The following is a 24,259-nucleotide window of genomic DNA, read 5'->3' on the forward strand; positions in this document are numbered from 1 at the left end:
GTGATATTAGTGATGCTGAGTAACTTTTCCTATGACTTTTGGCCATTTGTGTGCCTTACTTGAATGTATTTGTAATTTTAGATCTTCATGATATTCTTTACCTGTTTTTGAATATTTTCTACTGGACAGAAGTTAAAAGAAACAAGATAAGGAGGGAACACTGCATTGTTAAAGGAAGAGAAGCCAGCTTTACCCCCTTTTTTTTGCCAAGGTAAAAATGGCTGTCCTGTCCTCATGTCAGTCCAGTTTCTATCATTTTATGTTGACTGCTGCTTAAATCAGTGTAAACTCATCAAACTGTTGTGATAGCATGGTGATGTAGCATGCAGGAGTAGTATGCCAGAAGGCTTCTCTTTATTGAAAAGAAATGAAATAAGCAATGACTGTTGGCTATCAAATTGATATATCCTGGTACCAAACCAAACCAAGCCTGGGGCCTTTTGAGGATTTCAGGGCTGTGTGAATTGTCTTAATTATAATGTGCTTCTTTATACACATTTTTCAGAGGAGCTCATGTAGCCTTACCCACAACTTCACAATTAGCCCTTTTATGCTTATGTAGTACACAAAGAGTTGACATTAGGGTAGAGTGAGGAAATAAGGTAATCTAACACACTCAGCAGCAGCAGTGCTGGCTAAAATGGGGGGGAAAAATCTGCATTCTTCACTATAACTGTGGTACAGAGCTTGAGTCCATGATTTCTTTTCCCTTAACCTCCTTACCTACTCATTCCAGATCCCACCAATAGGTTATGAAATATGCATAGAACTTGGCAGATGATAGCATTTAACATTTTGTTGTGTGAGAAATTATTTAGAAAAATTTAGCTAGACAAATGTCTTTATTATAGAGTAAATAATTGCTATTCAGTTCACATTGAATTATGGAAAAGTTTTGAATGAGCAGACATTGTATGCAACGATGCTCACATACTTTAGGGAAAGAAACGATCACTAAGGCAAATAGATTGTATAATTGGGTACAATATGTTTAGAAAATTTAATTATGAGTCTTAAATAAAAGTCTGTAGCTCTCTGTTAAAAGTATTGAACAAAAGTACCTTTATAGTGCTGATTCACTCTGCAAAGCAACCAAGGTTTCTTAAACCAAGAAGGGACGTTTCTTATAACCAGAATAGGAGGGACCCTGTCCTTGCCCTAGGATCATTCACATCTTCCTGTTCGGGCTGCTTGTTTATACCATACTAAAATGATTTTTAGGTTTCTTGATCCAGAATCTATCCAGTAGCCCATCCTGCCCATCACTGTTTTAATCTGGATCCCTGACCCCCTTAGCTTGTTTCATCATGACTAACTTGCATCTGTGTTCATAGTCAACCTCCAGCTGGTTGGCTCAAACTCTGTGTCATATAAATCTCTTTTGGTTGGATCTAGATCTTAGATGCCAGCCCAGATTCTTCCTGAATTAATTCATGATACCCATGGCCCCTGTCTATATGAACTTCTCAAGACATGTTCTCTTGTATGCCATACTTGCCCTCACATCGTTCTGGGCTGGTCCTCATGTTCTAGCCTAGCTTTTCTCATTTCCCTGGTGACTCAACAGTGAAGTAACAGGAGAGTTAAAGATGGGATTGGTTTGGGGAATGGAGTATTAGAAAGAGAGTAGGGGCAGAGTTATCCTGGAGTCTAAAAGAAGAGAGTTATAACTGGCCAAGAGATGGGTGAACAAAACTGAGTATATTGGAGGTCAAGACAGTGTCCAAAAATGAGAGTAATGTCAGGGTAAGTTATCCAAGGAATTATACAGGAATCCAAATCTAAAAACGGGTCTGATACTTGGCTAACAGTTCATAGGAAAAAGTCAAGCAGGTATGATGTTTAATAATCTTTCAGAGTTATAATCTGTCAGAGTTTTTCTCTCACATATATTTTTTCAAAGCTTTTTCAGAGTATAGGTCCCAGTTTAGGAACGTGAATCCGTTGGTGATTGTAGTTATGGGAGAACATGAGCATAGAGAAGGAAGCTGGTTTCAGGGAAAATTGGATGCAAAGCAAAGCGAAACAAAACAAAAATAGTTCCTGAAATATGAAGGTACGGGAAGATCAGAAGCAATTTTGATTTTGCCCTAGTGAGCTATGGATCTAATGTTTCTTATGTGCCTTCTAAATATGGAAAGACTTGGTACTAGAGTTTGGAGGGTGGGGGAGTTGACTGTAGGATTAGACACAGAGAGGTGGGTGGATATTTCTTGTGAGTGGGAGCTTTTTCTAAGTTTGCCATTCTGAATCCCTGATTTCTCACTTCCACCCCATTCCTTTTTCTCCTGGGTAGATTGTTTTAATCATTGGAATTCCATTATGGGAAATGATTCTAACTGCTGTTGCATATTCCACTCAGGTTAAATTCAAGTGCCTCTCTGCTAGGTATGCCTCTACCTCATTGCCACCTCTTAAAAAAAAAAAAAAAAAGGATTTCAGAATTTGAATGAGTGACATGATTATAGGCATATATTTGACTCTGCTCTAATCTACAAAGGAAAAGGAATTCATTTATTCTTAAACTTTGGTTCTTTAATGGTTATTAGAAACAAATTACATGGGGCCATATCTCAGAATGGTCATGATGTATACTTTAGCATGTGTATAACAAGTTGAAGCTGATTCATCTAAGTATATCCTGATTAGCATGGTGATATAGCCATAGTTAACAAAATCCAATCCCCCAAATTCTTGAAATGTAATGTGGGTCTCTCCCTAAATATTTTTTTTGAGAATGTGAAAGATGGGATTACACAGCTCACCATCTCCTCTTTCCCAAAATTCCTCTTCTCCAGCAACATAAATGGCTTAATCTCTCCTCTTTTCCTGCAAAGCCTTCAGCACCTACGAACTCTATTCTTAATTCTTAGTCACTTCTCCATCCCAGCCCTCAGAGCCTTTTTTTGTTGTTCATTGGGCAGCTGCATCTTACTTTATAGGTAGAATAAGTTTGCCTCTCAGCCCTGTGTGGTTCTTTTCCCCACTGCTTCCCCTAATCAGCACAAAGAGTTTAAGTACCTGAGTAGTAAGAACGAAAGAATTCTCTGAAAGTTTGTTATTTCCTTCATGCCTGACATGTAAGAATTCAGTTCCTAAGAATTCAGAGTCTAAACATCTAAAGCAGAGGTTGGCACATGGTGGATGCTCAGTAGACGTTCATCATATCTGAATAAAATATTTGAATATTTCACTTTGATAAGGAGGTAGGACAAGTTCTGTAACTTCTTTGATCTTCAGGGTGAGGTGATTATTCTTCTTTCACATGTAAGTGTGACTGGCTCAGTGATCATGTTCCAGAGCCTGGCAGAGCTGAGTTCAAATTCTGCCTTAATGTTGCTTAATGTCTCTAATTTTCAATTTTTTCACTTGAAAAACAGGGTAATAACTGTAGATGCGTTGTGGTCTTAACTAGATAATGAATGTAACGTAACATTTTGACCATGCTGTTTGGTAAGTGCTCAATAAATATTAGTTTATTATTAAAATGACTTTAATAAATATGTAAATATAATATTGAGCATATGATTATTATATAATATTATTAATAAATAGTAACATGTTCTATAGAGGCAATTCTATTTATCTAGAGACTGTCTTAGGTGAGGTAACTTTAAAAGCCCTTGTATTGATTCATTATTATCAGAAACTTTAGTGAGACGTATTCTAAACAAGTTGCCTTATTTTTTGAGCAGATTCCTCTGAGCCCAAACCTAGTCCATTTCCCCATGCTGGCTGTTGATTTTCTCTCTGCAGCCCCTTTTCTTATCTGTGCACTCCTATTTTAACTCTTGTAGCTCAGGCCTTCATTGGGGTTGACATATATGTCCTCCTTTTGTCTCTTTCCTTCTCGTCTGCCCCCCCTCCCAATTCATTGTCTACAACATTGTCAGAGTAATCTTTTAAGAGCCCAGTTCTGATCGTGTTACTCTCCTACCTAAAAAACGTCAACTTCTTGACTTGCCAAGAGCAGCTCTCAACACTCCTGCCAAATTGCATTTTCAGCATGATTGTTCTTCTGCACTACATTATGCCCTAACCAAGTGGGATTAACTGCGGTCCTGAGCACACAGACCCCCTGCCTCATCTCATATGGTTCTGTATGCATGGAATACCAGGACTTTTGGTTCAAAAATTAACCCAGTCCTTTGTCTTGCATCCCAAAGACACCTAAACCATGACCAAAAGATAAGAACACTTTCTTTTTTTTGCAGACTCCATAGAAATAAATATGCCTCAGTAAATTAGTAAAATGTCGAGCAACCTGCATATTTACAATTTTCATGTTCAAATATTAGAATAGCTAATTAATTTTACATTTTGTGTGTACTGCATTGTTTTCCTCAACCACAGGACCTGGCCCTGTATGTCATATATACCAAGAAGTTTTGACTATTCATTTAATTTTATAATTATATTGACATTCAAAGATGCCTTTGCACATTGTTTTTCATTTTTTGTGTCTATTTTTCCCCCCACTGTATTTCCAGTGTAATCACAGAGCCTATTAGCCTCTCAATAAATATTTGTTGAGTAAATGAATAAATAAATATGTGAATAAAAGAAAGGTACCTCAAAATAATGAACTTTTTGAATAGAACTATATAAATTGTCTGATAACAAAAGCAAAATTAAGAAAACTTTAAAAATAAAGGTGCTGAGGGAGGGACTATTAATTTGACACACACAGTCACTACTTATTCTTTATCTTTGCCAAAGGGAATGAAATACTTAGTAAGAAACCAATGACCCTTTTTTTAACCCATGCAAATTAATATTACCTACAAACTTAGTGTAAGAGTAAATTATACAGGAGCTTAAGAATATTGGGCAATGAGTCTAAAAAACAAGTTAAGTTGTTTGATCTGATACCATATGAAAAGATGGTAACAGGATCCCATACAAGGAATAGATCACAGTCCAATTTTTATCTTCTTTCAAACCTAAATACATCTTCTCAGTGTTAACTGCCTATTGATTTCAAAGGGTGATATGGAGTTACAAAATACATGTGATGAGTTGGAATGAATTAGACCCCAGCTATACATCACTCACTCTCTATAGGAGAGAAATTCATAGAAGTGCCTTAAAATGCATGTTTTACAAAAAGATGGCAACATTTTTTTCTCTGTTAAATAGGCTTAGGACACTCTTATGAAATTTAAATTCTACCACCCCAAGGACAACATTAATCTTCATTAACCCCCCCTTTTTTGGGGGGATATGCATTTATTATTCAATATGTTTTCAGAGTTTGGCATCCAAACCTTACTGAAGCTTTGCATCATTTAAGTTCTTAATTTAGTGATTATTAACTTGATCGTTAGAAGAGGGAAGTAGAAAATGGGTATTAATGATAAAAGAAAATGGAGAAAATAATGTTTGAAGTGTCAGAAGATCAGTCTGAAGAGTAGATATTAAAGGCCTCTGAAACAGAGCTGTTGTGTGACTAGGATTCAAGTGAGTAGGCACTTATTATCTGTGTGACTCTGCGTAAGACACTTAACAATTCTTTGCCTCAATTTCTACATCTATGAGTTAGGAATGGTATAATGAGATCCAGCCAGGGGTATATTGAGAATTCCACGAGATAAAATCACAATGTCTGGTACTTTTTATTAATGACTGAGACAGAGAGATATTTATTAGTGGGCTGCATTTGATATCACAGAAGTACTTTTTATCCCTATTTTATTTTATTTTTTAACTGGGGTAAAATTGATATATGTCATCAGTGTCAGGTGTACAACATAATGATCTGATATTTGCATATATTTCAAAATGATCACCACAGAAGTTTTATCTTGATATGTTTAATTACTTTTAGTAATGTACTATGATCCTCAATTTTAAAAATACTTCAATAGTTTTAATAGTTAGTCTTTTTTTGTTCGTTTTTAAAAATTTCTGTTTACTAGACAACTATTTTCTCAGGTGCCACAGTGTGCCAGACAGTATAGTCAAAGTTGAATTAAGATGTAGGCTTTACTCTACTTAAGGAACAGACAGAATACTGGTGGCACTAGAACATGGAAATTCACAATTATTGTACAGTATGAAACTAGAATGAACAAAAGGTGGTGGAAACACAGACGTTCAGCTACTGACCTCCTTTACCAGCATTTATTCAACAAATATATGTACCAAGTGACTGCTGTGTGCTAGGGACCTTTCTAGGCTCTGGGAATAGATGAGTGAATGAAATAAATTTCTGGACTCACTGAACTAATATTCCAGTGGGGTGAGAGATGGTAAATACATAACCAAATAAATAATATAAACTGAGGTCCAGGTAAGTGCTGTGAAGAAAAACAAAGCAGCATTAAAAGACAGGATGATTGGAATTGCTGTTTTAGGAAGGGTGGTCAGCTAAGGCCTTTGTAAGGAGATAACATTTGAACCAGGACATGGGGAAGTGGAGTGAGGAAGTAAGCCTTGCAAAAGTCTGAGAGGAAGAGACCTACCAACAGTTACTGGTGGGTAAAAATGCCCCAGGCTCTTGAAAGAAAAAAGAAAAGGGAATGGTGCCAGTATGGTCTCAGTCGAGTGATTAGACATAAGATGGTTTGAAATAAATTGGGAGAGGTAGATGGATTTGCAGGAGAACTCATAGTGGGAGAGCTACATAACTCAATTTTTATTTCAGCCAACATGTGAAGAACAGTCTCTACAGGGAGTCAAACAGAAATCAAAGGCAGGGAGACTTTCTGGTTCTTCTTTCCTCTGGCTTTGAATTTGCTTTGAAGACCTGAGACTTCCATGCTGTGAGACTTTGGGAGATGGTGGTTGGCTAGCTCTTAAGTCTACTTCCTGGCCACCTCCCTGACCATTTAGCTTTTCCATGCCCTCTCCTTGGGCCTTTTGCACCTCAGGTGTAATCCATTTGTGTTTTCTTACTTCTTTAGTGTAACAGACACTTCCATAGACTTTACTATAAGTCAGAACCTTTCTACATCTCTGCCTCATCTTCAAGTCTATCTTTTTTTTTTTTTTTTTTTACTATTTATTTGGTTGCACCGGGTCTTAGTTGTGGCAGGCGGGCTCTGTAGTTGCAGCTCACCAGCTCCTTAGTTGCAGCAAGTATCTGGGATCTAGTTCCCTGAACAGGGATCGAACCTGGGCCCTGGGAGTGCGGAGTCTTATCCACTGCGCCACCAGGGAAGTCCCTTCAAGACTATCTTAATTGTTGTCTAAGACTGACTCTCTTGCAGCTGTTGTCATTTAACTGTGTCAAATGATGAGACATGTAACATTAAAGGTATAAGGTACATCTAAGCTGTTAGACGCAGAACTTACTGTCCTTCGGTGTAAAAGTTTAATTTGCTGGAAATATTGAACAGCAAAGTAGATCACTTTAAAATATGGTCAATATTGTGGAATATTTTTATATATTCAAAGTCAGAGGAAAGAAGAACCAGAAAGTCTCCCTGCCTTTGATTTCTGTTTGACTCCCTGTAGAGACTGTTCTTCACATGTTGGCTGAAATAAAAATTGAGTTATGTAGCTCTCCCACTATGAGTTCTCCTGCAAATCCATCTGCAGTGTTTTTCTTCTCTTAGTTTGTTATGTTTATTTTATTCAACAAATATTCTTGAACACACAAGGCACTGTGCTGGTTGCTGGACCTGCATGTTACGTGGTGTTATCATTGTGGTCAAGGGATAGTCATTTTAAGGAAAAGACTTGGGATAATACATGAATGTTTCCTGAGGTTTTGGTTAACTATTTTTTTTCTAAGTTATATACATGTAATGCATGCATATATGTGTCTGTGTGTGTGTGTATATATACATATATATGTGGGTGTGCTATGTATGTATGTGTGTGTGTGTGTGTGTGTATATATATATATATATATGTGTGTGTGTGTGTGTGTGTGTATCATGTAATAAAATAGTTACTGTTATTTAGCTGTCTCTTTGTGCCAAGCATTTCCCTGACATGTGATTTAAACCCCTCGGTAACCATGCAAAATGTAGGTATAATTCATATTTTAAAGATTAGGAATTTTAATCTTTAGAAGTTCATATTTTAAAGATGAGGCAAGTGGATCTAACTTGCCCAAGATCAGGAGATGAAAAAGTTGAAGAACCAGAATTCAAGTCCAAGTCAGTTTGACTCTAAAGCCCACACCAACTCCCCCAAAGCATGCTAGTATTAGCAAAATGCAGACTGGATTTGGAGCAAATAAATTTACTTCTAAGAAAAGTAAAACCAGGCTTAGAAGTCTTTGCCATCAAATCACATTTCTGTTAAGTCGTTTAGCATTTCCCCAGAGATTCCAAGTAAAGAGAGGGTATTTCATTTTAAATGAACATGTATGGAGATTTATATCATCGACTTCAGTTTTTTTTGTATTGTGCAGTCCTAATCTGCATTTTCTTTTCTTTGTTAGTCTGTTACCTCCCTATAAATAAAAAACTGCAAAAAGCTGTTACACCACATTCAAGATAATACTCAATCCTCCGACATTTACAAGCTTTTGTAAAAGTGTAGTAGTGATCTTGGTGGAAAACATCCTGGCTGGTAATATAGTGAACAGATGAGCTCACCGCTGGTATGCAAAGCTGCCGAATTAGCTGGTTAAACAGGCTGCTGAGATAATTACATTGTCTGTTTTGTGACACATTACACCGGTGCACTTGGGATTAACCTGTTCTCTTGTGTCTACTTCTGATCAGTTTTTTAGACAGCCTTTTATCTGATGAAGGAGCACAGACATCAAAAGAGAAGGGGGCGTGGGTGAAAAGAAAGGGCTCACATAAAGCTGAAGAGTTAAATTTTCTATTCAAATTTCTGAGCATATATCCCTTATTTCCATAATTTTAGTTGCTCTCTAGAGACCTCTGCTGGAAATGATAGGTATAGATTTTCCTTTCCAATTTATTGTGTTTTACTGTGGCTAATATATTGTAAACTCAGTAACTAATTAAAGAATGAAATATCAAAGTCATGTCATACATATGACACATTAGATATAAAGCCTTACTCAAGACAGAACAATTTGCATTTAAAAAGTTTTGAAAGGCACTGTCATGCTAGAAGTACACTGTGATAGTCAATCAGCACATATTTCTACATTAAGAGCCTACTATGGGCTTAGCAAGTATAATTTTCAGTTTGTTTGTTTATTATTTCCATATCGTTTTAATGCTGTTGAAGCCCAAGTGGAATTATTTATTTTAAAATTAAATGTGGCACATTATAAAAACAACAAGAACAAAAACTATCCCTAAAGATTTCTGTGGGCCTTTTAGTTCTATGTCATTATCCTGAAGAGGAAAAATTATTTAGACCTTCTGATTATGTGGGAATGTGGTGCAAATAAGATTTCATCATCAGTGATAATTTAGATAGAGAACAATTAAGAGAATAAATAGAAAAACCTACCCATTAACAGCCCCTGGCAACTCAAATTGAATTTAAACAACTGTGGAGCCTCTGGCTATAGGGAGATGCAATTTAAAGCAGGTATAATAGATTTTAACAACTAAAATTTGTTTGTCACACTGTACCAACTAAGATATTAGTTAAATGGGGCAAGAAATTTCCCTTCATGTTAATGAACATCAAATTTAACACCTGCTGTCCATTTTTTTTTTTTTTCCTGTCTAAAATAACTGTGCTTGACTTGATAGGCCAGCATTCAAATGAGGTTCTTGCAAACAAGTCTGCAAGCTGTTGGGATGAAGTTTGCCTCAGCTGATGCTTCATCCTTTAGATATTTCCAATGTTTAGGAGAACTTAAAAATATTAGCATATTTCCTCCTTATAAATGCATCTACAATATAATGTCACGTGCAAAGGCTCTGCTAACTTTAATTGCAAATCTCTGTAGAAATGTTAGAGCACATGTTGATACGAGACCTCATTGAAAAGTAATATGTTTTCTTAAAGATTATTTTAAACATTCTCATCAAGAGAAGTGAAGTCTATGTTAATCATTTTTCCTGAGTCAGTTCTACTGGTTGTAGATGTGTCAAGCTTTATTTTCATTACTTAAATGCAGACAAAAATGATAAAAAGTTTATTTCATGTTTTTATTATCTCAGCGAACACACAAGATTCTTAAAATATGTCTTTGTGACTCAGAGAGTCTCAATCACTCTTTATGACTTGAGTCTGAATATTTCTTGCTACTTATAATTTTAATAAATGTTGTGATAAAACAGAAACAAGTGATTGAGATAACCTTATATGGTGATAAACTTATTTTCCAGTCAATCCAGAAAAAGGTGATTTTTCCTTATAGATTTTCAAAAATATTATTTACTGTGCAGCCATGACTTATAACCATAGTAGTCTAATTAGTACTCTGACAGTGGACCTACTACGTATCAGAGACTAAGACTAAAGGAAATTAAAATAATACTGTTCTCTTTTCCAAACCTTTTTGCTTTCATTTAGTTTCTATGTTTATGCAGAATTATTAGTATACTTATCACATAGATGCCTATTTTCTATTTATCCAGTGGATATGAGTACAAATGATAGATGGTTTTGTGTAGCACTTACTGTGGGCCAGCAATATCCTAAAAAGTTTATGGTATATAATCTCATTGAATCCATCTAATGATCCGGTGAGATGGTAATTGTTAAACCCGTTTTACCAATGAAGATATGTGGCTTAGAGAAATTAAATAACTTGCTGAAATTAGCATGGCTCAAGAGTGGCAGCTCCTGGATTGAAACCCAGACTCTTTTTACTCTAAAACTCAATTTGAGTACTAGGTTATACTACTTCTGAGAAATGAGCAGCATTAAATGTACTGTGTACAGACTGCACCTTTTGGAAGTTGGATAAATTTTGTATGCATTTCTCAAAAACGGAAGAGACTGGTGTTCAGAGTAGCATAGTCAGGATTGGAACTCCAGTTTCCAGTCCCTGAAGCCCCTAACCTTTCCACTTTAGTGGTGGTGGTGGTGGTGCTGATAGCATAGGTTCAAGTACCCACAGGAATGAGGTGTTATTTCTACAACACAAAAAGCGTATAGAGAAGTCTTTGGGAAGATATTGTGGTGAGCAACTATGAAATAAAATTTGCTTGAGTTTGAATCTGAGAGTGCCACTGTAGTAGGTGTGTGACCAAAGAAGGCATATAATATCTCTGGAATTCTATTTTTCCATCTGAAAAATGGAGATATTAATGCGTACCTTAGGGAGTAGCTATGAAGATTAAATACAACACTAAAGTGCCTGGCGCAATGAAAATGCAAGGTAGGTTCCCATCTCATCCTTCTGGCACAGTAAATTTTGGGAAACTCGACAGGTATACATGATGCAATTAGGTATGAAACAATGACAGAATGTTACATAATTGCACCTTGATCAAGAGCAACCCTGAAGTGTAAGAAAAATTTTGCAGTATGGAAGGGAGTTTCAAGGGAGTATTCAGGGAGAGAATGAGGCTTAAAATGAACCTTGAAAGATGGGAGGAGAATTTGTATGATTTGAGAAAAAGGAATCTATTTTTCAAGGAAGACAGCGCTAGCCGAATTGTTGGGTGTAGTAAAAGTTCAATCCAGTTACGAAAATACCATTCCAGTGAAAGGCTTTAATAAGATTTCAGCACCCCAGCAGATGACTCACTTATTTAAATACCCCACAATATTCAAAACTACAGAATTCCTTGACGACGTGACAGTTCACTCAATCTCTTGCAACTGGGTGTACTATAATCAGTAGAAATTGAGGACACTTTCCTTGCAGTCAGTATAGTGCCTCTTGAGTTAGCATTCTCCATGGACCCCAAGACTGGCTACTACTCCTGTGATCTTCTTTTTGAGAACAGTGTTTCTGTGCTTTCACTACCCATGTACCAAGACCACTTTTGCATGCATTCATAGAGTAGTTCACCCCTTTTGCTCTGTCAGCCCTTTCTTTAATCTTTGCAGAGGCGGTATTACTTTCATTCTAAGTTATCAGTGGTTAATGTGATTAAATTTGTTCAAAAAGTCCTTTGTGAGTCATGAAGAGTAAAAGTGGAACAAATGTGGAACATCTCTCATTTATGTTATAATCCAGGTACTTTCGTAAACTCTTCATAAGAGCTTATGTAGCAGTGGCCTTTTGGAGGGAAATATGTCAATAACTTTAAATTCACACAGTCTTTGCTTTAGCATTCCCTTTCTAGAATGTTCTCTATAGATATATTTACAAAGGTGTTCACCAAAAAAAAGTTGCAAACAAGCTAAAACATCAATCAAGATGGGAATGGGTGAATTAGTTGAGATATATTTATACGATGAACTATTATGTAACTATTCAAAATGAGTTAGGTTTGGAAGTGTTGATATAGAAAGACTGCTAACATATATTGTTAAGTTGAAAGAAAGTTCAGAAAAGCATGTACTCATTTAGATAACCAGCACCATTTACTGAAAGGACATTCTTTTCCCAGCTGCTTTGTAGTGCCACCTTTGTCATAAATCAAGAGTGAATTATATATGTAGCTGTTTCTGGACTCACTGTTCTGCTCCATTAGTCTACTTATCTATCTTTATGTCAATAATACATTGTCTTAAATACTTTATAGTAAATCTTGGTAGACAGTATTAACTTCTCTCTATGTCTTTCAGATTAGATTTGATATCCTTGGCTTTTGTGTTTCCTTAAAAATTTTATAATCAGTTGATTTCAACCTCACACAAAAAAGAAACTTACTCATTTAAAAATGTGGATTACATTGAATCTGTGAATCAATAGAGGGGAATTGACACCTTAAGAATACTGAGCCTTCTCTACTGTGACTGAAGCATATCCTTTCATTTATTTAGATCTTTTAAAATTTCTCTCAATACTAGTTTGTAGTTGTCTGAGAATAGGTCTTATACAGCTTTAATTAGATTTATTCCTAGGTAGTTTATGTTTTTGATGCACTTATAAATGTTTTAATATAGTCTGACTAAACGTTCTGCCAACTTATGGAGAGATTTATGATCATCAAAAGACATTAAAAAATGATAAGAAAAACCACATAGTGCTTACATGTAATAATACAAATATATACAAGATCCTGCAAAATAATAACAAAATAATAGACAAAATAATTTCTAAATGGGCAAAAAATGAACAGAAGTTTCCCAAGAGGATATACAAAGGGCCAACAAACATATTAAAAGCTAGTCATTAGGGAAAGGAACATTAAAATTACAAGATACAGTGTGATACCTCTACACACCCACCAGAATGGGCTAAAATTTATAAACTGTTTCCAGATTAATACTGTCAGGAAAGATGTAGAACAACTGGAACCCTCACATTCACAGCTGATGGGAGCCACGTTTGGGAGCCAAAGTGTGTAGAACTTTGAAAAATTGTCACTATCTCCTAAAGTTGAGCATAATAAATGGTATGACCCAGCAGTTATTCCTCTATATAAATATCCAAGTAATTCACCATACGTACATCAAAAGACTTGAACAAAGTGTTTATATCAGCATTAAACATAATAGCCCAAGCCTGGAAACAACCCAAATGTCCATCAACAGTGGTATATATACATAAACTGTAATATGTTTATATATTATAGTTTAGCATATTCTACATACATCTCACTTCTATATTTCTATCAGAAGTTTCATAGTATCAATAATTAAGTAAATCAACCACTGCTGCATGCAATACATGAATTTTACAAACATAATGTTGAGTGTAAGTAGACTGACACAGAAGAACACAATTCATGCAATCCCATTTATCCAGGCAAACTAACTTATGGTGTTAGGATTCAGGGTAAGAGTTATCTCTGGGAGGAAGGAGAGAGTAATATTTGGGAGATGGCATGAAAGGGGCTTCTGGGATAGTTGTAGTATTTTACTTCTGAATCTGTGTGTTGATTACATGGGTATGTTCACTTTATCATAATTCATCAGCTATCTATTTATGAATTGTGTACTTTTCTCTATATATATTATAATTTAAAAAAACTTTCTAAACATATAATAGAAAATGGAGTTTTCTGGATACATACAAAAGAACCTACTGTTTTATTGATAACTAGAACTAGCTATATGGAGAGAAGGAACTTTAGTTTTAATTTTAGACCTTCTTTATTATTTGTATTCATCCATTAGTATATATTGTTTGTATAATGTTTAAACATTTAAAAAGTTGAAATCTATGTAAAAATATCTAGGAAATCACTTGTATGTAATAGAATTTTAGCACTTGGATAGACTGGACTAGATTATCAATAATAAGTTTTCTTCTTAAGTCAATTGCCTTGTTGAAATTCACACAGTTACTAATAAATATTATAATTATATTACCTAAAAATTTTTAGATTAGACCAGTTTTTGGACTCAAAGTCTACTTCTAATTTTACTACAGCATAGAATCATTCTAAGATATAACAATTATACTTAATTCTTAGGTGGTTTTGATTTGTGTCCATAGCCTAAAATCTTATTTACCAAAACACTGAATAATTATAACTCTGCTCTTAATCTTGAAGAGCTTGGGTTTTAGAATTAGAAAAATCTGAACTTAAATGACTTCTTCAGTTATAAACTGTGTAATCTTGAGCAAATTTATTAAACTCCTTGAGCTTCAGTTTATTTATCTATAAAATAAGGATAATCATTCTACCTTGTAGCCTTATTGTACAAACTAAATGGTAAAATATATTTCAAAACACTTTCTATAATGTTATGGAAGTGATATAATAAATGGTAACCATTTGGGTTCAATAGATCTTGTGGTCTATAGCCAATATTTCATGATTTCTAATGTTTAGCTGAATAATTTTTTTTCTTTTTGGTTTATGACAAAAAGGAGAGTAGATTCTTAAAGTTCTCATTACAAGGAAATAAAAACTTCCACGATGTATGGTAATGGATGTTAACTAGACTTAGTATGGTGATCATTTCACAATATATACATAATATAATGACTCTGTTGCTTTCATCCTAAAATTTGGCCTTAGAAATCATCATTCTTCATATGCTGCATTGAAAAATAAAAATAAAACAAAATTTGAATGCTCATAAAAACCTTAAATATGCTTTCAATTTATCAACTATTTCCTAATAAGTGAATGTTAATTTGGACAACATTCATGTAGGGTAATACTTTATGAAAGAAGAAGATTTTTAAAATCAATAAGCAGGATTAATTCAATTATGGAGGGATTAAGTGTGTTTATAATGTGGTTCTTACTAACATGTTGATTGCCCTATATTAGTAGTGGATTTTACTGTCATTCATGGAATTCAAGGTAACACTTCAGGAAAAAGGAGGGGAAAAGACATTAAAGTTTATTTTTCAAAATTGCCTGGATACTTTATATAATTTATTGTATAATTCAAAAATAAAATTTACAGATTAGAGATTATTTCCTTCATGTTACAGATTAAGAAACTAAAGTTCAAGGAAATAAGCAAATTTGCCCAAAGCTATATAGCTAGGTGGGACAGGGATTCAAAGCCAGTTCTCTCTGAATCCATAAGCCAATGAATGCTTTATTAAAATGATTTGGTTATATGTGATTGATTATGTTTATTTTTTATCATTAAATTTTAAGGTAGATGGGACTTGTTAATATTTTAAATTTACATTTCATTTAATTTTATGTTTTTGCAATTTTTATACTTAAAATGATTTTAAGTGTTATAATAATGTTGCAGAAATTTAAGAGATTTTTAAAAAAATGATGACAGTCTCCTTCCTGGAGCAAAAAGACCAGAATGACATTTTCTAATGTAGGTTGGATTTTAAAACTGCACATGTCAGATTCACGTATGTAGAAGTGTATCCCAAACACACAACAGTTGTGAAATGCTTTTGATAGTCTAGAATCAGCAGTAAGATTCCAATAATATAGTAACCTGATCCACATAAAAGCAACTGTGAAATCACACAAAAATTGTAGAATTTCTGGCTGCTGTTTACTTTTGTTAGTATTTGGACATATGTCTCTGTTCTTTCCAGAGTTTTATAATACGGTTTTTCAAGCTGGGCGTTATAAATATTAGGAGTCACTGGAAACATTTGTCCGTAGGAGAAGATGGTGGCTTTATCTTTTTTTTTTTTCTTTCCTTGTCCCTTGGGAATGATTTTTAGTCTTTGAGTGAGAAATGTGACCAAGTGAAGAAAACAAACTCCAGGTGATTAGTGCCATTTCAAAGGGCCAGATAAAGGTGTTTTATTTCTTTTTAAAATATTTTCCCCCAATTTTTGGAGTGGTCAGTGTGTCTTCATATATCTCACACATTAAGATCATTTGAAGATTTTAAATTGTGTATTATAAGAGAACCATGTATTTCCATAGTTGTGATTTTACTTTTCAAGCAGCTCACATAACGTTCTGAAAAACCACAGATATGGCTTTATTATTATTTTTTTCTTAAAGATGGGAGGCTGTGAGAATTGCGTCTGTCGTCTGCCCCTAGATCCTGCTTCCTTCTTTCTTCCTCTTCTTTCAGATTGCTGCAATTCATCATTCAGGAGTGAGCTGGAAAGTTACTTTCTAGGAAGTTTCCCTGATGCCCAAGAAAGGCTAAGCTTCCCTTTTGTGCAGTGCCTTGCCACTTGTGCTTTTATTATAAAAATAACTCATTTATTTAACAATGAATGAGTGATCTTAATCACAGAGTCCTCTTAAGTAGCATCTAAATTATCTGAATTTTTGTTGGTTTTTGTATTGTTTTGTTTTGCTTCTTTTGAAATAGACTGTGGCCACTCAAATCCTGATTCACTGATTCTGTTCAGCTAGGTTCTTAAAATGAAGTTGTATTAAATGTAAAAATGTGCATATAAATACACATTAAACATAAAGGGATATAATAATTTAAATTGCTCTGTCACAACCCCACAAAAATATGTAGACATTATTTATCTCTAGCAAAATAGAGCCCTTTACCCCTCTTTTTTTTTTAAAATGCTGTGTGTCTCAGGGTCAACATCAAAAGCAACCCTCAGTCCGCAGAGTTTATACTACAAACTCTCAGTTGCTTTTGTGGTACTCGTTAAACCTGTAAGACACCCTTAATTGTGTGAGATGCATGTAAACAACTATACATTAATGGGTTATGTTACTACAGTTTAACTGGGCTAGGTTCCAAAATATACAAACTTTGCATGTACAGCTCCACAGTATAAAAATACTTTTCTGTTCATCAGGGTAAGTAGGAGATTGTACAGAGAAGTAGACAAATTATGAGAATTCACTCGAGTACAGTACCATAATGCTATGAATAGAAAGTTTGATTTATGATGAAAGCTTGGAAGAGAGACCTAGTGAAAATTGGCAAACAGAGGGGGTGGGGGGAGTAGTGGTGAGGAGGACATAATAATAGACTGAAAATATTTGAAGGTGCTAGTGCCCACGAAGAGGAAAAAGTATTCATGTTTTATCTTTTCCTTCTTGTCTTTGTTAGAAGTGATTTCCAAACCTTTTGCCCTCCAGTCCAACTGGTGGCTGGATATTTTCAGTTAAATGTCTTACCATTATTGTTTCCAAATCAAAATTATTAGATCCCCTAAAAACTTTTTTTTCACACCCGATTTGCCTGGTTTTAATTTCCAAAGCTTTGGCTGCTTCTAATGCCAGCGTGATGCACATACTAGGAACCCACAAACTCAAGGAAGAGAGCTGACTTTTATGCCTCTATGTCTTTCGTGTCCAATCAGTCCTCAAGTCTTGTTGACTTTTCCTTTATGTTGTCTCTAATTTCCACTGAGTTTCTTTGATTCTTTGCCCAAGCCTCCATTTTAGTTCAGGTCATGGATATAGTATAACAGGCTTCAACATCTCCACTTGTTTCCTTCTCTAAGCCATCTTGCACATTTAATTGTTACTTGTACACTCTTTATCCCTTCAGGGACAAACATGGTGTTCTTAATATAGGAGACATTCAAAAATATTTTTAGGTTCAGTGAAGTAAAAATGTATAAAACATACAGGGACAAAAGACCAAAGTGAACAAAAGTTTTTCCTTTCAGAAAAATACCATGTGTGTCTGTGTGTATATGTGTATTTCTGTGTATACATATACACACTGTTATGGAAGTGGATCCCTTAAGAGGTTGTGATACCTCCAGAAATAGAATACTGAAATACCTGAACAATAGACTTTAGACATTTTGCAAATTATGAGGGAAGAAAAGATCTAAGTAATTTTAAGCTTTAGGTGTGGTGAAAGCTGTGCTGTGCTACTCTACAGTAGTGCTATTTAATAGAACTTTCCACAGTGATAAAAAGTGTCCATATGGTAGTCACTAGTTACCTGTGGTTATTGAACACTTGAAATGCTGTGAGTGCAACTGAGAAACTGAATTTTAAATTTTATTTGATTTTAATTAATTTAAATTTAAGTAGACACATGTAGCTAAAGGCTACCATATTGGACAGCAAAGATCTACAGTCAGAAGCTCTCCCAAGGATTATGGGCATTCATTAAGCTTTACTTACGGCTTTTGTTGCAATCACCCCCAAGGTCCAGGTGGTTTTGCTTTCAGATAGCAACATACAGGGACCATCTTGATCTCAGTTAAAAACTTAGCCTAACACTGCATACATCTTGTATCTATACTATGTAACCTTATTTCTCTTGTTTATTCTTTCCAAAAATTTTTATTGAATATCTACTATATGACAGGCACTAATTTTGGTCATAGAGATACACAAACTTAAAATCCCTGCTCTCATAGAGCTTTTTTTCAAAAGGAGATATAGGCAAAAAATAAACATACATCAAGTAGTGAAAGTTTTGTGAAGAAAAAGCAAGGGGCTAATTAGTGACAGAAGATCCTACTTCTGGAAGAGTCATGAGAAAAGAATTCTGAGGAGGCAACAATTGAGACCTGAAGGAAAGGAGAGAGTGAGCTATGAAGATGGAGGGGGAAGGAAATTCTAAGCAGAGGGATCAGCACATGCCAAGTCCCTGAGAAGTGGGTATTCTTAGTATGCTTGAGGAGCATCAAGGATGATCCCAAGGTTTTCATACTGAGTAACCAGGTGAATCAAGTTGCCATTTACTAAGTTGGGAAAGTCTAGAGGAGAACTGGAGTGTGGGGAAAATCAAGAGTTGAGTTTTGGATATGGTAAATTTGACATGGCCATTGGACATACAAGTGGAAACGTTCAAAAGCAGACCAAGTTCTGGGATGGAGATATGGATTTGTCTGCCATGGTCACTGAGATGGTGTTTAAAACCTTGAGCCTGGATACGGTTTCTTCAAAGGTGAGTATACAGAGGACTGGGTCACTATAATATTTAGAGGTTGAGAAGATATGGAGGGATCAACAAAGGAGGCTGAGAAATGGGACCAGAGAGTCTGAAGGGCAACAGAGTGTGTGGAGACTTGGAAGCTAAATAATTGGAGAGTTTTTAGTGGGAGGGAAGAGTCAACTGAGAAGTCAAGATGAAGACTGAAAATTGTCCATTAGCTGTGGTAACCTGGAGGTCATTAGTGGCCTTGATAAGTAAGGTAGGAAAAAAAGACATGGTTCTTTTCCAGAAAAATCTTACTAATAGGCAATCAAGAAGACTGGTGGAATCTAGGGAAAGGGGCAAAAGATGTCTGTGCTTTCTCCCTCCACTTAACCCCATATTAGGTGATTTTGATTTCATCTTGGATGGCATAAAGGAATTCTTCCTCCAGAGTCTCCCTCCCTCATCTCTTCCTCTTCTACAATCCCCTCAGCCTCCACAGCCCTCAGCTATTTTTACAAAGTTCTGCTGATTCTTCTGCTCTTCCCCTGGCTTTGTTCCTTCCATTTTTCCCTCCCCAAACCTGGGTATAGAGACTTCAGGATAAAGCATCTTCAATACAGACAAACATTTCTGTTGTTAACATTAACTACTTCTTATCACAATCTCATGTATTATTATAATTTGAAAAATCTGTCTCAATTTTTTTCCTAACCAAAAAACAAACAAAAAAACACTCTTGTGATATTAGTTTGTTTTTTTAAATTACAATTTGCATGTCCCAAACCCAGTAATTTCAGTCTCCCTTACCCTGCTCTACATTTTTTCTTTTTGCTATTGCATTTATCCCCTTCTAGCATATGCTATAATTTACTTGTTAATTGTGCTCATTGCTTGTTCATTTTCTTTTCTGCTAGATATAAACCCCAAATGAGCAGTGATTTGTTTCTGTTGTGCTCACTGATACGCCTGTTTTGGTCACTGACATGCTTAGTATAGGGCCTCGCTTGTAGTAGTTGCTCAGGAAATGATGCTGAATAAATGAATGTTCTGGTCTCCAGGAGTGGTGTGGGTTGCGCTATGTTGCAGGAAGTAGATGCAAGTGATGAAGGAGACATTATCTTGCCACAACTAATACATGATATTAATTGATGTACAGAAGATTCCTTTATCCTGATCAATTCCATCTGCTCTGAAAATTGCACTCAGGTCATTGAAATAGAAGCTATGGCCTACTCTGTGATATCTCTGGAAGGGGTTAAGGTTTTTGCTGACCCCCAGAATACAAGGCATAGAAGAAGGATGGTGATACAGAAAAACAGATCCAAGAAGAGTAGTACAGTGGTCCATAACCTTGCTCAGATAAAAACTAAGAGGAAAACAAGACAACATAGACTTGTATTAAAGATCTAAGCCCAGAGAGAAGCCAAGCCTTCTTCTGTTATGCCTAGGATCAGCAAATATCAGCCTGCTGGCAAGTCTTTTAACAGTTCTTTTATGTTCCAACTGAGGAGAAGCAGTGGGAATACTGATGGGAAAGTAACAGCCAGAATGTAGTCACGGGCAATCAACAACCTTGAAAATATGGTGCTGGGGTGGCCAAAGAGAGCTTAGGTCTGTTCGCATAAGAAGGGAAGACTCTCATGGAGACAGGGAAATCGTGGGGTCGTACATGTATTTCTAAACCTTCTTGAAGTCTACAGCTGCTTCTTACTCTTTGACCCTTTCTTTGTGCCTACTTTTAGATGATATTGAAGTACTTTATCCTAGAATAGGCTACTAACTCCTGAGGTGTTGACCTAGAGCAGCCTGAGCCTTGGTTAGCATTTTTGCTTGGCTGAGATCTACCCCGTCCACACTCCTTTAACTTGTTTTTTGGTCATTGCACAATGGAAATTGAAGTACCTACAGTTATGCTGTGAAACAAATGTGATAATGTGTCTGAGGCAGTTGTAGTTTGTAAGAAAAATTCAAGATTCAAGGTATGAGTTCAAGAATATTTTCTGAATTTAAAATACACTGATTTAATATTTCTCTACTCTTTAATGTTATATTTTCATATTTTTATATATCTTTTCATATTTATATACTTTGTAAAGATTAATATTTAATTCTAAAACATTTTAAATGTTGCAGAAGAGTTGCAAGTATAATACCAAGAGCTTTCCCCTGAACAATGTGATCCCCTAAAAACAAGGGCATTCTCCTACATAACCGTAATATTAATCATTAAAGTCAGAAAGTGATCTTCAGACCCCATTCAGATGTCACCAATTTTCCAGTAGTGTCCTTTATAGCAAAAGATTCACTTTACACATTGCATTTAGTTGTCAGGGCTCTAGTTTTCTTCATTCTGGAACAGTTCCTAAGTCTTTGATGATTCTGACACTGTAGAAGATTACAGTTTTTTAAAATGGTCCTCAATATGAGTTTATCGGAAATATCTTTATTAACTATATTTGCTTCTTTTGTATATTTTTGATGCTCTGGCACTGGTACCTCCCTGACTGGGGAGAGACTGCCCCTCCCAGGGTTGGTCAATGGAGATAGCAAGCAGTTGTCCCTGAGGGCGTGTCTTTCATATGCAAACCAGCCTGTTCAGAGCCCTCACTAGGGTCTACCTAGTAGGGAGAACCACCTCCTCTATCTGGCTCTTATTACAGGAAGCAATATTTCTCTTCCCTAGTCATCCCAGGGTTAGGTATAAAACAACTAAAGGTAGCCCCTGTACCCCAGAGCTTGCAGAAATTATTTAAACTAGTCAATCCCAAGCCTGCCTATTATTCCTTGCCTTACCTTCCCTGAAAAGATTGTAATAAAGGTTCCTGTCCATGCTTTCCCCTTGCTCCTATTGCTTGTGTTTAACCCTGGTGCTTCCCTGTGTGTCCCTGCATGACATGGCATGCCCCATCCTCTTAGGAATTATGAATAACAAACTGTCTTTTCAATGGCAGTCTCCTGTGTTGACCTCACCATACCTGAATAGTAATAAAAACTACAGTTAAAAACAATCTCCTCATGATTAGATTCAGATTATACTTTTTCTTTTTTTTTTTTTGCGGTACGCGGGCCTCTCACTGCTGCGGCCTCTCCCGTTGCAGAGCACAGGCTCCGGATGCACAGGCTCAGCGGCCATGGCTCACGGGCCCAGCCGCTCCGCGGCATGTGGGATCTTCCCGGACCGGGGCACAAACCCGTGTCCCCTGCATCGGCAGGTGGACTCTCAACCACTGCGCCACCAGGGAAGCCCTAGATTATACATTTTTTTCTGGGTATGTCACAGAAGTAATACTGTGTTCTTGCCATTGCATTCTATCAGTTGTTGCATGATTTTGATTTGTTCCATTGCTGATGATGTTTACATTAATTGCTTGCTTAATGCCAGTCTTTTCCCCTGGAAAGTTACTTCTTTTCCTCTTTGTAAAGTGTTTAATGGGTCAGCACTTTACACCTATGTAAATATTCTGTTCCTCATCAAACTGTAAATTTCTTCTTTATTTCTTAGTATCAGTACGGCCTCGGTTTTCTATTTTATTCAGTCATTTACTTTATGCACAAATTTCCAAGGTTTCACCAGTGGGAGCCCAGCTGACTTCTGTGTCCCTTTGACAAATCCCCATAATTTTCGGATCATTTTCTTACATTCTAGCACAACAAGGTATTCCAGGCTTATCTTGTAACTTCCCTTGTCCCAGCACTGGTATCAACCATTTCCCCAAGGAGCCTTGGCTTTATGCTCTGGATGCTATAGGTGTGCTCAGTTCAATTGAGGTACGACTGCTCCAAGGCCTCTCAGTAGGTAAGCTGGGAAATACTGTATGGATATGCCTGTTTGCTACATATCATGTGTATGGTATGTACATATACCTGTAAATATATATAACATATATGCAAACATACATTTACATATCCTTCTGTTTTTATTTCTATCTATATGTACTGAAAACCATAATTTCAAACCAGTAACTCCAATTCCAGTCCAGCACCACTGGCAGTTTATCCTAGTTTTCTCCCTTTCCACATTTGTAACTCTTCCTCCTGATAGAAACATGATTCCCATTATCCTTAGTGTATTTACTTATTTGATCAATTTCCCTATATATAATCAGTGTCCCATGGCCACCGATGCCTCATCCCCCACATGCTTGCTCCTTAATATGCACCACCTCCATCACTGACACTGTATACCAATCTGTCCATGTAATATATTTTGTTTTAGGATTTACACCTATTGAAAAATCATACTCACTTAAAAAATACTATTGAATGCTGACCATGTTGCTTTAAACATCATTTGATGTGTATAAACATCATACCATAAATAAATGAAAACATGGTCTTCTTCAACTCTAATAATACATTAGTGGAATCAAGAGTGAGCCTTGTGATATTTTGTAACTTCAATAAAACTTGCTTTTAAACATTTGTATTATTAAAGGTTCAAGGCATTACATTTGCCAACAGAAATGGTAAGAATCATCACATGGGTACACTTGGTTACATGTAGTACGTATCACTTATTTTATGGAACCTTATATTTTGGATTTAGTACATGATGAACATACCCATTTCTGGTTAATCAGTAAGTCTTGTGATAGACACTAATGGAAATGGGATGGTACTTTCCAAATCAAGGTAATAAATCCAAAACAGGGACATTTCCTTAACTCAGCATGGTCAGGTTAGCATTGGTGGAGAGTAGCCATCTCAATTGTGACGGCCGTTGATTTAAAGGGGATTGGCTGCCAAGAATACAGATATAACTAGATGCTTGACATCTGGCAGATCTCTTTAACTCTTAGGGTCTCTATTACCTTGTCTGTGAATTAAGTGTGTTGATATTGGTTACGATGCATTTGGTGGCAATAAACAGAAAACTGATTCATATGGTTTAAGCAACGTTGACAATTTATTATCTGCTATAACAAAAAGTTAGTGGTTTGGAGGCATCATCAGGATCTGGTGTGTGTATATGTATGTGTGTGTTTGTTTTCCTTTTCCTACTAGTTTCAGTATGTTTTCTAGTCCTTAGGCTAGCATCCTTCATGGCCACAAAATGGCAACAGTAGAACTAGGTATCCTATCATGATGAAACAACATCCAG

Source organism: Aethalodelphis obliquidens, unplaced genomic scaffold (assembly GCF_003676395.1).
Source record: "Aethalodelphis obliquidens isolate GAN/ISIS:26980383/991018 unplaced genomic scaffold, ASM367639v1 scaffold2, whole genome shotgun sequence".
Taxonomy (NCBI): Eukaryota; Metazoa; Chordata; class Mammalia; order Artiodactyla; family Delphinidae; genus Aethalodelphis; species Aethalodelphis obliquidens.